This window comes from Pseudophryne corroboree, chromosome 1 (assembly GCF_028390025.1).
Source record: "Pseudophryne corroboree isolate aPseCor3 chromosome 1, aPseCor3.hap2, whole genome shotgun sequence".
Classification (NCBI taxonomy): Eukaryota; Metazoa; Chordata; class Amphibia; order Anura; family Myobatrachidae; genus Pseudophryne; species Pseudophryne corroboree.
In genome coordinates, this window is record NC_086444.1 from 387,190,589 (window position 1) to 387,207,337 (window position 16,749).

Sequence of the window (16,749 nt, forward strand, 5' to 3'; positions counted from 1 at the left end):
AATTCTATGATTTAAGCTGTTTTTGAGGGTTTTTTGTAAAAAAACACCCGAATCCAAAACACACCCGAATCCGACAAAAAATTTTCAGGGAGGTTTTGCCAAAACGCGTCCGAATCCAAAACACGGGCACGGAACCGAATCCAAAACCAAAACACAAAACCCGAAAAATTTCCGGTGCACATCACTAATATATACAGATGTAGCCACCTTTATCTTGACTGTTTCTCCGCCGAGACGGGCGTTTAGTCACGCTAATGCGATAGCTGAGTTTCATCACAGGCAGGCGCGTTGAGGCGATCTAGATACTCATCATGCATTACACATCTCCACCACTGTGTCGCTAATGCTCCACTAATCCAGTACTTTCGATCGTACAGTATAGCGGCGGATTGATCTACAGCTCTGGCAATACTGTAGGCGTAACGGGAGGCGGTGGAAAAAGTATGGAGTACTGTACAGTATGTGTATGGAGACGCAACTACAGTAATTGTGTAAAAGGAAGAATGTACAGTACAATGTATAAACACCGTGCTTTTAAAATATATGAGCGTCTGAGTTCGCTAATGCATAATGGGAATGGAGGACTAGCCGGAGGCGGAGGAAAACACCGTGCTTTACAAATGCGAGCGTCCGAGTCCTCTAAGGCATAAGCCAACAGCAATGGGGCGGGGGCCGGCCGCTGTTTGCAGTACTTTCACACATGAAATTGGAAATCTCTCATGAGGCGTCGTGGGCTAGGGGTGAAGGCTCCCACCTCCCTCGCTGGGGGTCCAGGGTTCGAGACCTGATGTGCTTTCTTTCTTTTTTTTTTTTTTTTTTTCTGTAATAATGCACTGTATTATTTTATTTACACTGTAAGACAGTCAATGGAAGGATGCACACAGATTTCACATAAATCAAAGTACATCTGCAGGAGCGATTCTTTACGCTAAATGCACCTAAACAGCGGGAATGAAATGAGTGTATTCTGACGCTACCAACTGAGCAAAACAGTACTGTAGATCTTCAGCGTTTGTGTATTGCACAGGACCTGAATTTCCTCCCTGTGCAGGCCCCCAGGGGGGAAGGGCGATGGGGGTAGGGGGGAGACGATGGAAAATACTGTGCCTTTGAAATGCAATTACATGAGCGTCCGAGTACACTACGGCATACTGTAAACCAACACCAATGGGAAGGAAGTGCCAACCTTATTTTTAATGTGTTCCCGTGACATTCACTTTAAAAAAAAAAAATTTCTCTCCAATACAGTACATCCAATGGAAGGATGCACACAGGTTTCACATACTGTACAGTAAATCAAAGTACATCTGCAGGAGCGATTCTTTACGCTAAATGCAACCTACAGTACAGTACTGTAAGTGAGCAAAACAGTACTACAGTGGGCGTTTGTGTATTGCACATGACCAGCATTTGCATTCCCTCCCTGTCTACTGCATGATCTGTGCAGGCTCCCATGGGGGAAGGGCAGCAGGCTAGCCGGAGGCGGAGGAAAACACTGTGCTTTACAAATGCGAGCGTCCGAGTCCTCTAAGGCATAAGCCAACAGCAATGGGGCGGGGGCCGGCCGCTGTTTGCAGTACTTTCACACATGAAATTGGAAATCTCTCATGAGGCGTCGTGGGCTAGGGGTGAAGGCTCCCACCTCCTTCGCTGGGGGTCCAGGGTTCGAGACCTGATGTGCTTTCTTTCTTTCTTTTTTTTTTTTTTTTTTCTGTAATAATGCACTGTATTATTTTATTTACACTGTAAGACAGTCAATGGAAGGATGCACACAGATTTCACATAAATCAAAGTACATCTGCAGGAGCGATTCTTTACGCTAAATGCACCTAAACAGCGGGAATGAAATGAGTGTATTCTGACGCTACCAACTGAGCAAAACAGTACTGTAGATCTTCAGCGTTTGTGTATTGCACAGGACCTGAATTTCCTCCCTGTGCAGGCCCCCAGGGGGGAAGGGTGATGGGGGTAGGGGGGAGACAATGGAAAATACTGTGCCTTTGAAATGCAATTACATGAGCGTCCGAGTACACTACGGCATACTGTAAACCAACACCAATGGGAAGGAAGTGCCAACCTTATTTTTAATGTGTTCCCGTGACATTCACTTTAAAAAAAAAAATTTCTCTCCAATACAGTACATCCAATGGAAGGATGCACACAGGTTTCACATACTGTACAGTAAATCAAAGTACATCTGCAGGAGCGATTCTTTACGCTAAATGCAACCTACAGTACAGTACTGTAAGTGAGCAAAACAGTACTACAGTGGGCGTTTGTGTATTGCACATGACCAGCATTTGCATTCCCTCCCTGTCTACTGCATGATCTGTGCAGGCTCCCATGGGGGAAGGGCAGCAGGCTAGCCGGAGGCGGAGGAAAACACCGTGCTTTACAAATGCGAGCGTCCGAGTCCTCTAAGGCATAAGCCAACAGCAATGGGGCGGGGGCCGGCCGCTGTTTGCAGTACTTTCACACATGAAATTGGAAATCTCTCATGAGGCGTCGTGGGCTAGGGGTGAAGGCTCCCACCTCCCTCGCTGGGGGTCCAGGGTTCGAGACCTGATGTGCTTTCTTTCTTTCTTTTTTTTTTTTTTTTTCTGTAATAATGCACTGTATTATTTTATTTACACTGTAAGACAGTCAATGGAAGGATGCACACAGATTTCACATAAATCAAAGTACATCTGCAGGAGCGATTCTTTACGCTAAATGCACCTAAACAGCGGGAATGAAATGAGTGTATTCTGACGCTACCAACTGAGCAAAACAGTACTGTAGATCTTCAGCGTTTGTGTATTGCACAGGACCTGAATTTCCTCCCTGTGCAGGCCCCCAGGGGGGAAGGGCGATGGGGGTAGGGGGGAGACGATGGAAAATACTGTGCCTTTGAAATGCAATTACATGAGCGTCCGAGTACACTACGGCATACTGTAAACCAACACCAATGGGAAGGAAGTGCCAACCTTATTTTTAATGTGTTCCCGTGACATTCACTTTAAAAAAAAAAAAATTCTCTCCAATACAGTACATCCAATGGAAGGATGCACACAGGTTTCACATACTGTACAGTAAATCAAAGTACATCTGCAGGAGCGATTCTTTACGCTAAATGCAACCTACAGTACAGTACTGTAAGTGAGCAAAACAGTACTACAGTGGGCGTTTGTGTATTGCACATGACCAGCATTTGCATTCCCTCCCTGTCTACTGCATGATCTGTGCAGGCTCCCATGGGGGAAGGGCAGCAGGCTAGCCGGAGGCGGAGGAAAACACTGTGCTTTACAAATGCGAGCGTCCGAGTCCTCTAAGGCATAAGCCAACAGCAATGGGGCGGGGGCCGGCCGCTGTTTGCAGTACTTTCACACATGAAATTGGAAATCTCTCATGAGGCGTCGTGGGCTAGGGGTGAAGGCTCCCACCTCCCTCGCTGGGGGTCCAGGGTTCGAGACCTGATGTGCTTTCTTTATTTCTTTTTTTTTTTTTTTTTTCTGTAATAATGCACTGTATTATTTTATTTACACTGTAAGACAGTCAATGGAAGGATGCACACAGATTTCACATAAATCAAAGTACATCTGCAGGAGCGATTCTTTACGCTAAATGCACCTAAACAGCGGGAATGAAATGAGTGTATTCTGACGCTACCAACTGAGCAAAACAGTACTGTAGATCTTCAGCGTTTGTGTATTGCACAGGACCTGAATTTCCTCCCTGTGCAGGCCCCCAGGGGGGAAGGGCGATGGGGGTAGGGGGGAGACGATGGAAAATACTGTGCCTTTGAAATGCAATTACATGAGCGTCCGAGTACACTACGGCATACTGTAAACCAACACCAATGGGAAGGAAGTGCCAACCTTATTTTTAATGTGTTCCCGTGACATTCACTTTAAAAAAAAAAAAATTCTCTCCAATACAGTACATCCAATGGAAGGATGCACACAGGTTTCACATACTGTACAGTAAATCAAAGTACATCTGCAGGAGCGATTCTTTACGCTAAATGCAACCTACAGTACAGTACTGTAAGTGAGCAAAACAGTACTACAGTGGGCGTTTGTGTATTGCACATGACCAGCATTTGCATTCCCTCCCTGTCTACTGCATGATCTGTGCAGGCTCCCATGGGGGAAGGGCAGCAGGCTAGCCGGAGGCGGAGGAAAACACCGTGCTTTACAAATGCGAGCGTCCGAGTCCTCTAAGGCATAAGCCAACAGCAATGGGGCGGGGGCCGGCCGCTGTTTGCAGTACTTTCACACATGAAATTGGAAATCTCTCATGAGGCGTCGTGGGCTAGGGGTGAAGGCTCCCACCTCCCTCGCTGGGGGTCCAGGGTTCGAGACCTGATGTGCTTTCTTTCTTTCTTTTTTTTTTTTTTTTTCTGTAATAATGCACTGTATTATTTTATTTACACTGTAAGACAGTCAATGGAAGGATGCACACAGATTTCACATAAATCAAAGTACATCTGCAGGAGCGATTCTTTACGCTAAATGCACCTAAACAGCGGGAATGAAATGAGTGTATTCTGACGCTACCAACTGAGCAAAACAGTACTGTAGATCTTCAGCGTTTGTGTATTGCACAGGACCTGAATTTCCTCCCTGTGCAGGCCCCCAGGGGGGAAGGGCGATGGGGGTAGGGGGGAGACGATGGAAAATACTGTGCCTTTGAAATGCAATTACATGAGCGTCCGAGTACACTACGGCATACTGTAAACCAACACCAATGGGAAGGAAGTGCCAACCTTATTTTTAATGTGTTCCCGTGACATTCACTTTAAAAAAAAAAAATTTCTCTCCAATACAGTACATCCAATGGAAGGATGCACACAGGTTTCACATACTGTACAGTAAATCAAAGTACATCTGCAGGAGCGATTCTTTACGCTAAATGCAACCTACAGTACAGTACTGTAAGTGAGCAAAACAGTACTACAGTGGGCGTTTGTGTATTGCACATGACCAGCATTTGCATTCCCTCCCTGTCTACTGCATGATCTGTGCAGGCTCCCATGGGGGAAGGGCAGCAGGCTAGCCGGAGGCGGAGGAAAACACCGTGCTTTACAAATGCGAGCGTCCGAGTCCTCTAAGGCATAAGCCAACAGCAATGGGGCGGGGGCCGGCCGCTGTTTGCAGTACTTTCACACATGAAATTGGAAATCTCTCATGAGGCGTCGTGGGCTAGGGGTGAAGGCTCCCACCTCCCTCGCTGGGGGTCCAGGGTTCGAGACCTGATGTGCTTTCTTTCTTTCTTTTTTTTTTTTTTTCTGTAATAATGCACTGTATTATTTTATTTACACTGTAAGACAGTCAATGGAAGGATGCACACAGATTTCACATAAATCAAAGTACATCTGCAGGAGCGATTCTTTACGCTAAATGCACCTAAACAGCGGGAATGAAATGAGTGTATTCTGACGCTACCAACTGAGCAAAACAGTACTGTAGATCTTCAGCGTTTGTGTATTGCACAGGACCTGAATTTCCTCCCTGTGCAGGCCCCCAGGGGGGAAGGGCGATGGGGGTAGGGGGGAGACGATGGAAAATACTGTGCCTTTGAAATGCAATTACATGAGCGTCCGAGTACACTACGGCATACTGTAAACCAACACCAATGGGAAGGAAGTGCCAACCTTATTTTTAATGTGTTCCCGTGACATTCACTTTAAAAAAAAAAAATTTCTCTCCAATACAGTACATCCAATGGAAGGATGCACACAGGTTTCACATACTGTACAGTAAATCAAAGTACATCTGCAGGAGCGATTCTTTACGCTAAATGCAACCTACAGTACAGTACTGTAAGTGAGCAAAACAGTACTACAGTGGGCGTTTGTGTATTGCACATGACCAGCATTTGCATTCCCTCCCTGTCTACTGCATGATCTGTGCAGGCTCCCATGGGGGAAGGGCAGCAGGCTAGCCGGAGGCGGAGGAAAACACCGTGCTTTACAAATGCGAGCGTCCGAGTCCTCTAAGGCATAAGCCAACAGCAATGGGGCGGGGGCCGGCCGCTGTTTGCAGTACTTTCACACATGAAATTGGAAATCTCTCATGAGGCGTCGTGGGCTAGGGGTGAAGGCTCCCACCTCCCTCGCTGGGGGTCCAGGGTTCGAGACCTAATGTGCTTTCTTTCTTTCTTTTTTTTTTTTTTTTTTCTGTAATAATGCACTGTATTATTTTATTTACACTGTAAGACAGTCAATGGAAGGATGCACACAGATTTCACATAAATCAAAGTACATCTGCAGGAGCGATTCTTTACGCTAAATGCACCTAAACAGCGGGAATGAAATGAGTGTATTCTGACGGACTGTGCATCTTCGGTATTTGTGTATTGCATAAGACCTGTGAAGGCTCCCAGGAGGGAAGGGCGTAGGGCAAGACAGTGGAAAATACTGTGGTCAAAGAAAGGGCATATTTAAAACTAAGGGAAACTGTCACAAAGTACAGTAACTACAGTACTGTACGTTGAATGCCTGGACCGCACGACGTCTGAGACGCACGACGTCTGAGGCGCACGACGTCTGAGACGCTCATTGAGCATAAGGACGGTTATGGCTGCTGCACGGGACCGTCCCTATGCTCTGGGTGAGCTGCGTCTCCTCGTTCGCTGGCGGGACAGAACTCTCGCCAGCAACGAGGAGAAGGTTAGGTCATATAGGAGGGCCAGCAGGGATATCCTCCGGATCTACAACCGGAGGAGAACGGTGAGGTCTCTCCAGAGGAGATGGAGCGACCTCGTGAGGAGGACCCCACGACGCCTGCAGGCCATAAGGGATTGTAAGTACAGTACATTACTGTAGATTACTGTACTTTAAGTTACTGTAGTTACAGGTACAGTACATTATAGCAGGGGCTGCTGTAGCAGCAGGTATCCGGTCTATATAGCACTGTACAGTATTTGTGGTAAACAAATGGTTAAACAAGGACCAAACATTAACCCGGGTCAAAAGGTCAATTTGTTTTTTGGCGTGGACCTAGATGGTGCGGCTTTTGAAATTGGTTGACACCAGTTACTGTAGGTTGACATGGTCGGTGAGTTGACATGGAAAAAGATCGACATGCGTTTTACAAAAACAATTGTTATTTTTTTAAACTTGTGTATATATACAGTAGTTCTTTACAATCCACGTGGTCTACGATTGTGCAGTGTACAGTATCATGCAGTGTACAGTATATGCAATGTATCACAGTGTATCGTGCTGCGTAATTGCAGCGTGTCATGCAGTGTACATTCAGTATATGGTATTGTGCAGTGAGTGTAATGCATAGTGAATCACATCGTGCAGCAGAGCCGGCCTTAGGCATAGGCAAACTACAGTAGGCAAATGCCTAGGGCATTTGCTATGCTTAGGGGCACCAGCAGCTTCTGCTGATTAAAATGATATGCGGCATGCCTATATTTTGCGTGACTGCGGCTGTATCTGTATCTGGCTAGGGCCAGCACTGTCGTGCAGTGTACTGTATACACATGTGGTAATTGCAGTTTTTTGTGTAGTGTACATTGTATCATATTTTGCAGGGAAATGTGCAGTTTGTCATATCACGCAGTGCATACACTATGCAGTCGTGCAGTGCATTGTGTGGTTTAATTGCAGTGTGTCGTGCAGTGTGCAGAAATTTGTGTTTCAGATAGTACAGTGTTCTAAGGGATGTTACTTTGGCAGAAATTATTCTAAGGGATGTTACAGTGGCCTAATGTGTTCTGACGTGCATTACTCTTGCATAATGTGTTATAAGGTTCATGACTGTGGCAGATCTCTACTTTGTGACGTAATGTGGATATACTACTGCACTACTGTGACGTACAGTACAGTAACGTGAATAAGGTGCTCTACTGTGTGACACAACGTGAATCAAGGACAGTACTGTGACGTGAATACGGTGCTCTACTGTGTGACACAACGTGAATCAAGGACAGTACTGTGACGTGAATACGGTGCTCTACTGTGTGACACAACGTGAATCAAGGACAGTACTGTGACGTGAATAAACTGCACTACTGTGACATGACGTGAATAAGATGAATTCAGGTGAGTACTGCATCATCTGTCATGAAATCAATTTGTAATGTAATGAACAGTACTGAGATGGTTAAGGGTGGGAGGGCTGCATGCTGATGTGTGTCATAATGTTTATAAGGGCAATGCTTATGTGTGTTACAATGTCTATAAAGGTAGTGTTCTGTCTAATACCCTGGACCTACTGTACTGTAGCGATACTGTAAGTGTACTGTACTGTATGTCACATTTAGAAATGTGCCCCTTAAGTTTTGAAGACAGTACAGTACACTATGCCCTCCTGAGTGATTAGGTGCAGGGTACTAGAATGAACAATTCCATTTATTGTGATGTCATAAAGATGCTGTCAATGTTGAATTTCATTGGCTGTACAGTATGCTGCCATTATACTGTGTATATATATATTTTTACAGGGCTGGTAGCACGACGTCACAGGAGGCGGGACAGGCGCCGCCAAGCTGGTAAGTATTGTCAAATACAGTAGTGTACAGTACATAGTGATTTCTATAGTCCCAACCCCCTGTCCTGACCATCACAGATAACTCGCTGCAATCCGTTAATGTTAAGAATGTCTGTTTACAAAACTAAATGTAAATATTAAACACAAAGTATAAATAACATTGTAGATAGCTGAATACCCGTGCTTCGCTACGGGATGAGGATGGTCAATTCCAGTGATAGTTGTTTGTTAATTTACGTTTGTTGGCGATCTAGTATATAGTACTGTATACTTTAAGCATACTGTATCTTGCTTCTCTGATGCAGATTGTTTATTGGCCGGACCCCTTTTTGGTCCTGGATACTGTACAGTACATGTTTCAAATTGACAGCTTCACTTACAGTACTGTTATTTTTTTTCCCACAGTACCACCACCACCACCACCACCACCACCACCACCACCACCTGCTGCGCTGCCAGGTATTGTGTAACGAGAATTCTGGTGCTACTGTCATCGTTGTTACACTACTGTACATGTGTCCTGGATACTGTACAGTACATGTTTCCAATTGACAGCTTCACTTACAGTACTGTTATTTTTTTTCCCACAGTACCAACAACACCACCACCACCACCACCACCACCACCACCTGCTGCGCTGCCAGGTATTGTGTAACGAGAATTCTGGTGTGACTGTCATCGTTACACTACTGTACATGTGTCCTGGATACTGTACAGTACATGTTTCCAATTGACAGCTTCACTTACAGTACTGTTATTTTTTTTCCCACAGTACCAACAACACCACCACCACCACCGCCACCACCACCTGCTGCGCTGCCAGGTATTGTGTAACGAGAATTCTGGTGCTACTGTCATCGTTGTTACACTACTGTACATGTGTCCTGGATACTGTACAGTACAGGTTTCCAATTGACAGCTTCACTTACAGTACTGTTATTTTTTTTCCCACAGTACCAACAACACCACCACCACCACCACCACCACCACCACCTGCTGCGCTGCCAGGTATTGTGTAACGAGAATTCTGGTGTGACTGTCATCGTTACACTACTGTACATGTGTCCTGGATACTGTACAGTACATGTTTCCAATTGACAGCTTCACTTACAGTACTGTTATTTTTTTTCCCACAGTACCAACAACACCACCACCACCACCACCACCACCACCACCTGCTGCGCTGCCAGGTATTGTGTAACGAGAATTCTGGTGCTACTGTCATCGTTGTTACACTACTGTACATGTGTCCTGGATACTGTACAGTACATGTTTCCAATTGACAGCTTCACTTACAGTACTGTTATTTTTTTTCCCACAGTACCAACAACACCACCACCACCACCACCACCACCACCACCTGCTGCGCTGCCAGGTATTGTGTAACGAGAATTCTGGTGCTACTGTCATCGTTGTTACACTACTGTACATGTGTCCTGGATACTGTACAGTACAGGTTTCCAATTGACAGCTTCACTTACAGTACTGTTATTTTTTTTCCCACAGTACCAACAACACCACCACCACCTGCTGCGCTGCCAGGTATTGTGTAACGAGAATTCTGGTGTGACTGTCATCGTTACACTACTGTACATGTGTCCTGGATACTGTACAGTACATGTTTCCAATTGACAGCTTCACTTACAGTACTGTTATTTTTTTTCCCACAGTACCAACACCACCACCACCACCTGCTGCGCTGCCAGGTATTGTGTAACGAGAATTCTGGTGTGACTGTCATCGTTACACTACTGTACATGTGTCCTGGATACTGTACAGTACATGTTTCCAATTGACAGCTTCACTTACAGTACTGTTATTTTTTTTCCCACAGTACCAACAACACCACCACCACCACCACCACCACCTGCTGCGCTGCCAGGTATTGTGTAACGAGAATTCTGGTGTGACTGTCATCGTTACACTACTGTACATGTGTCCTGGATACTGTACAGTACATGTTTCCAATTGACAGCTTCACTTACAGTACTGTTATTTTTTTTCCCACAGTACCAACAACACCACCACCACCACCACCACCACCACCTGCTGCGCTGCCAGGTATTGTGTAACGAGAATTCTGGTGCTACTGTCATCGTTGTTACACTACTGTACATGTGTCCTGGATACTGTACAGTACATGTTTCCAATTGACAGCTTCACTTACAGTACTGTTATTTTTTTTCCCACAGTACCAACACCACCACCACCACCGCCGACACCATCCGAGAGCTCCGGAAGTGGTAATAATTACTTTTTGTTACAGACATACTAGTTTCCTACAGTATTACTGTAATTTTTGTATTTTACAATACTTGTCATCTTTTACACACAGACCGCCTCGTAATTGATACAGAGGCGGAGGAGGAGCTCATTTACATTGAGTCGGGGGAGGAAGAGGAGCCAGATTATAGTAAGTACAGTAGGATTTTCTCAAGCCCATTCTTAAAAGTATTGACCAAGTCCACTTTTATTACTTTTCAGGCAGGGAATTCCAAACATGTACTGTACAGTATTTCCCTCACTGTGAAGACCCCTTTTCGCCTCTGTGCGAAATCGCCTCTACTTCAACAAGAGTTACTGTGCACGTGTCCTCTGTGTCCATCTTATCAAAAACAGTTCCTGTGTATTGTCCCCTTACTGTATACAGTATATTTGTAAAGGTTAATCATGTCCCCTCTTAATCTCCTCTTTTCCAATGTAAACATGCCTAGCCTGCCTTTCCTTGTATTCCATCTTCTCAATCCACTTCATCACTTTGGTCGCCCGCCTCTAAACCTTTTGTAGTTCCACGATATCCATTTTGTATTATGGTGCCCAAAATTGTGCATCCTACCCACCCTCCACTAGCCTAACCCTCCAATCATACTCTGAATCCACACTCTGCATTCTGAATGTCGGGATCCAGACAGCAGGTCTTTTAAATACAGTACTGTATGTCCCCTACCGCTGGACAGTCATTCTGCTCCTACTGTATTATGAATATATCTCTGCCTCCTGTAGCACTGTACTACTGTGCAATTTTGTAGTAACTGTACTCTACTGTATTTTGTTTATAATATTTTTTTATTTTCAACTCAGTAATTATTGACAGTGAGGATGAGGATGAAAAACCCTCTCCCCAACTTGGTAAGTAAACTGCAGTATTGTACTGTACTGTACATTGTGTTAAACCAATGGGTTGGGTTTGCGTGACCAGCAGTCAGGATTCTAGCGGTCAGGTGACCGACAGTGGCATCCTGATTGCAGCAATCCCAACAGGGTGAGGTACGGTATCCTAACCCTCCTCCACTACCCCCTGATTCTGGCCTCGACATTCTCGTCTCTGTGTGCGAAATCTACTCTCCTCCTCCAATTCCTGACTGAATTTTTGCTTTACTGTATTCAACACAGAATACAAAAGTATATTTCATGGAATTTTTGCTTTCACAGGCCCTACACTGTCACAGGCGGTGGCGGAGGAGGAGGACCAGGACTCTATGTCCATCACCTCACTGCACCCATTAAGTAAGTCCAGTCCGGTACATCTTGCCTCTGTAGAGCCAGTTTGAGCAAGGAGAGATTGATTGCTTCTTTTTTTGGTGGGGGCCCAAACCAACCAGTCATTTCAGCCACAGTCGTGTGGCAGACCCTGTTTATATAACATAAGGGTGGTTGGGAGGGCCCAATCACAATTCCATCTTGCACCTCTTTTTTTATTTATTTATCTTTGCATCATGTGATGTTTGGGGAAAATTGTTATAAGTGACATCCTGTCTGCCACTCCTAAATGAGCCAGGTGTTTGTGCCGGCCACTTGGGTCGCTTAGCTTAGTCATCCAGTGACCTCGGTGAAAATTTTAGGACTACAAATAATATTATGAGGTGTTCAGAATAGACTGGAAATGAGTGGAAATTATGGTCATTGAGGTTAATAACACTATACAGTAGGATCAAAAATACCCCCAAATTCTACGATTTAAGCTGTTTTTGAGAGGTTTTTGAAAAAAAGCACCAGGATCCAAAACAAGTCCGAATCCAAAAGCAAAACACAAAACCCGAAAAATTTCCGGTGCACATCTCTAGTTTTAATAAAGTCCAGGAGGGAAACATTCTCCTAATGAAGACACTGCAAGCAATAGGACACGAGGATGTGCACGGAGACTGGAGGGGGGCGAGGTTCAGGGGGAATTTTAAGAAAAATTACTTCACAGAAAGTGCAGTGGACAAGTGGAATAGCCTCCCATCAGAGGTGATAGAGCCTAAAACAGTAGAGCTACAGTATTTAAACATGCATGGAAGAGACATACATAAGGATATCCTTACAAAGAAATAAGGATCAAATAAGGTTTGATGTAAAAAAAAGGTTAAAAAAAAGAGGCAGATTAGATGGCCAAAGTGGTTCTTACAGTATTTGTCATCAAATTCTATGTTTCTGTATGCAGACCCTCCAACATGACCCGCCGCACTGCTCTGTTTCTAGACTTCCCTCTTAATTTATGATTTCCATCACCTGTGTTGAACTAGTTACTGTATATGATAAGAAAGCTGTTTCTTCACAGGTGATGGCAATAATAAATTAAGAGGGAAGTCCAGAACCAGAGCATTTTGTACCTAGTGGGGCGGGTCATGTTGGAGGGTATGTGTATTTCCTGGAATGAACCTTTTTTTTTTTCACATTAATGTTTTTTTTCACAGGCCCTACACTGGAACAGGCCATGGAGGAGGAGGAGGATGATGATGATGATGATGCTGCTGCATTTAGTGGTAAGAATTATTACTGACATTGATCTGATGCCATCAGAGTAGCACTTTTCATCAGATTTTTCTGGCAAATGCGTAGAAATCGGATGAAAATTGTTTTTGTTTGAACTGGTGATATTGCCCATACAGTAGCAACCGATCACATCCCACATTAACATTTACAGTATCTAGTTACACTTACAGTACAGACGATAATACAGTACAGTAGGTAATATTTGATTGGTTGCTACTGTATGGACAACATCCTGTTCTAAAAAAAACACCCATCTTACTCAATTTCTCTCTCTCTCTCTCACCCCTTGTCACTGTCTCTCCATTCATCTCTCTAGATACTGTCAGTGATGAATTTCCCATTAGGCACGAGAGGCACGTACTGTACCTAGTGGCGGCATCTGTTTGGGGGCCTCAGTTGGATGCTTACAGTATGCTAATACTGTCATCCCAAAAATTACCACTACAGTAACTGCTAAATATTTTAAGTGTACTGTACAATATGCACATACAGTACTGTACAGTATACATAATTCAAAAGAAAAAAGAGTTGCTACCTTATTCTAGTCATAATCACCGGCATACGGGTCACTCACAAATTTTCTGATGGTCTCGGTGGGGTCCCTTGGAATCACCATGCCTGTCACAAGCATACCTTTTTTTACCCACCTGACACTGGGCCTGGACACTAGTGTACTATTACTATACTTTTTACTGTATACTGTATCTTATAATATTCTTCTCTTTTACCCACAGACGACGAGCCAGAATACATTTTTGGTAAATATACTGTACAGTAGCAATAGTTGGTACTGTAATTACAGTATTTTTTTTCTCCAACATTATTTTAAGTCAAACTGATATGACTAACTGTATTTTATCTTTTTACAGTCCGTCGCCAACCAGTGGAGGAGACACCTGGTAATAAAATATAAATACATAATGCACTGTACTGTATTCTAACTTACTGTAACATGTATAACACTGAGCTGATCATCTTCACACCCTCTGACATAACCTTACAGTACATACTGTACTTTCTCTCTTTTTTCACCCTCTTCACTCCACAAATGCATGCTGCCTTTCCTGACTACTGATATAATAGTGTGCAGAGCGTAGCGAGGCACCGTGCCCACCGCATGGCGAGCGAAGCAAGCATAACGAGAATAAGAGACACTATTGCATGATATGTTGTGAATAAAGTTGCAGTACTGTGTGGCGTCATTTCAGATTGGGGAATTACTGTGTGTCCATGCCCCTTCCCAGCAAGAACATGCACCGTTTTGGGATGCACACCGAATGTGCACACTGTTGCTATTTTAAACATACAGTACTGTAGGTTGGAGGAGCACCAAAATGAGGACTGCTATGGTTGAGGGGTGATGGTGCTGGGAAAGGGGTACAGGATCAGAGGCGGAAATAGCGTCTGTGCAAGGGGGCAGCATCCAAAAACTTGACTAGGGAATCATATTATTTATGGCTGGCTCTGAGTACAGTCCACTATTATTGATAGTACTCCCTACAACACCACCTACAGTACTGTAACCCTCTTTTTTCTGAAGCGGTCATGAAATGTCATGACTGCTAATACATACAGTAAATGTCTACAGTATTTGTACTGTGGTGTTTTATTCCTTTGACAATTTGTTTATGACCTATTGAAGCTAAACTCTTGTACAGTACTTTATATTTTGAATACCAGCAATACAGTATAATACTGTACCTACAGTATACAGTAATAATTGTATAGTATTTGAATGTGACTAAATGTTTTTTTTTCTCCAATATAGTGCCAATGATTTATGGGGGCCCCAGACAGGGGCAAGATAGGTGGGCTGGCCCAGAAGCGGGCAGGCAGCAGCCCACTTATACAAGAGGTAAACTAAAGCAATGTTTAAATTACCTCGACAGCATACAGTAGTGTTTGATTTACTGTACTGACAATACAGTACTGTACATTGTAAATAACAAGATTGTCTAATATAGAGTAAAGTACTGTATTGCCATTACTACACTGTAAAGTATTCAGTATTTGTTTTGTAATACTGTCCTTTTTTTCCCACAGAACAGTTGCAGCGTGCCGTTCTGCTCCTGCGGGTGGTGGTCCACCTCTTAGTGGACCACTTTTTTAATTTGTTATTAAGATCATTTTAAATTTTTTTTTTTTTTTTTTAATAAATGTTTGTTATTGTACTCCATTGTATAGTATCTTTTTCTACTGTATAAGATAGGCATACTGTACACCATACAATTATCTGGCAGATAATCTGCAAGATCTGGCTGTTTGTAATGAAATTCTCTCGTAATTTAGCTGTGGTGTACCTCCTGAGTGTGCTGGCGTGCTTTCTGTCCAGTTTGGGGTGATTTGGAGCAAGTTTGGTCGGCCATCTGGCCGACATGTGCTGTCGACTGTTTGGCAAACATGTGTTTTCCCTCCAGCATGTGTGTGTCAGGCATTTTGTGTGTGTCAGGCATTTTGTGTGTGTCAGGCATTTTATGTGTGTCAGGCATTGCTGTGTGGTTCCACAAATGTTAGTGTGTCAAAGTGCTGACCACTGACACCACTATTTCACTTTGGACCGCATGCCTTTTGTGGAACCACACAGCCCAGCATGACTTATTGCTGGGCTGTGTGGTTCCACAAATGTTAGCGTGTCAAAGTGCTGACCACTGACACCACTATTTCACTTTGGACCGCATGCCTTTTGTGGAACCACACAGCCCAGCATGACTTAATGCTGGGCTGTGTGGTTCCACAAATGTTAGCGTGTCAAAGTGCTGACCACTGACACCACTATTTCACTTTGGACCGCATGCCTTTTGTGGAACCACACAGCCCAGCATGACTTATTGCTGGGCTGTGTGGTTCCACAAATGTTAGCGTGTCAAAGTGCTGACCACTGACACCACTATTTCACTTTGGACCGCATGCCTTTTGTGGAACCACACAGCCCAGCATGACTTATTGCTGGGCTGTGTGGTTCCACAAATTTTCTTGGAAAACAAATGAACATGAGTGTCTTTACTTTAATACTTTTTTTTTTTTTTTTCCACAGATATCTATATACACAAGAAAAGAATGTAACGAAGAACAAACTACTTTTTTGTTTTAATTAACTTTCAAACTTTATTTAAAAAAAACACCTTTTTTTTCTTCAATAAACTTTTAAAAATAGAAGTTTCCTGTGGTTTTTATTAAAATATGAAATGCAAGATGCCTAACCAAGTTGTTTTACATACAGTATACCACTCTTAATTGAATTCCCATCATACAGTAGTACTAATTTATACAGTACAGGAAGTTGGGAATACAAACATTGGAAACCACGTCATGTTTATTTTAAGAAACACTTTATTTACGGACAAAATCATTTGGAACATGTAACATCACACATACTGTACTGTATTGTAATAAAGCCAACATCACACATACTGTACGGTACTTTAATCAAAAGGTAACAGCACAAATACAGTAACAATATCAACTTTAACATTTTTATAATTTATTTTTTTGTGGTGGTGGTGCGGGG

The 16,749-nt window shown here is 43.6% G+C and overlaps 1 long non-coding RNA gene across 1 annotated transcript; it reads left to right on the forward strand.

Moving 5' to 3' along the window:
- The first annotated feature begins 13,161 nt into the window (after positions 1 to 13,161).
- LOC134887457 (uncharacterized) lies at positions 13,162 to 14,140 on the forward strand. Its single transcript, XR_010171042.1, has 3 exons — positions 13,162 to 13,231; positions 13,976 to 13,999; positions 14,111 to 14,140. It is a non-coding gene; the product is annotated as an uncharacterized LOC134887457 (long non-coding RNA).
- The last annotated feature ends 2,609 nt before the right edge of the window (positions 14,141 to 16,749 follow it).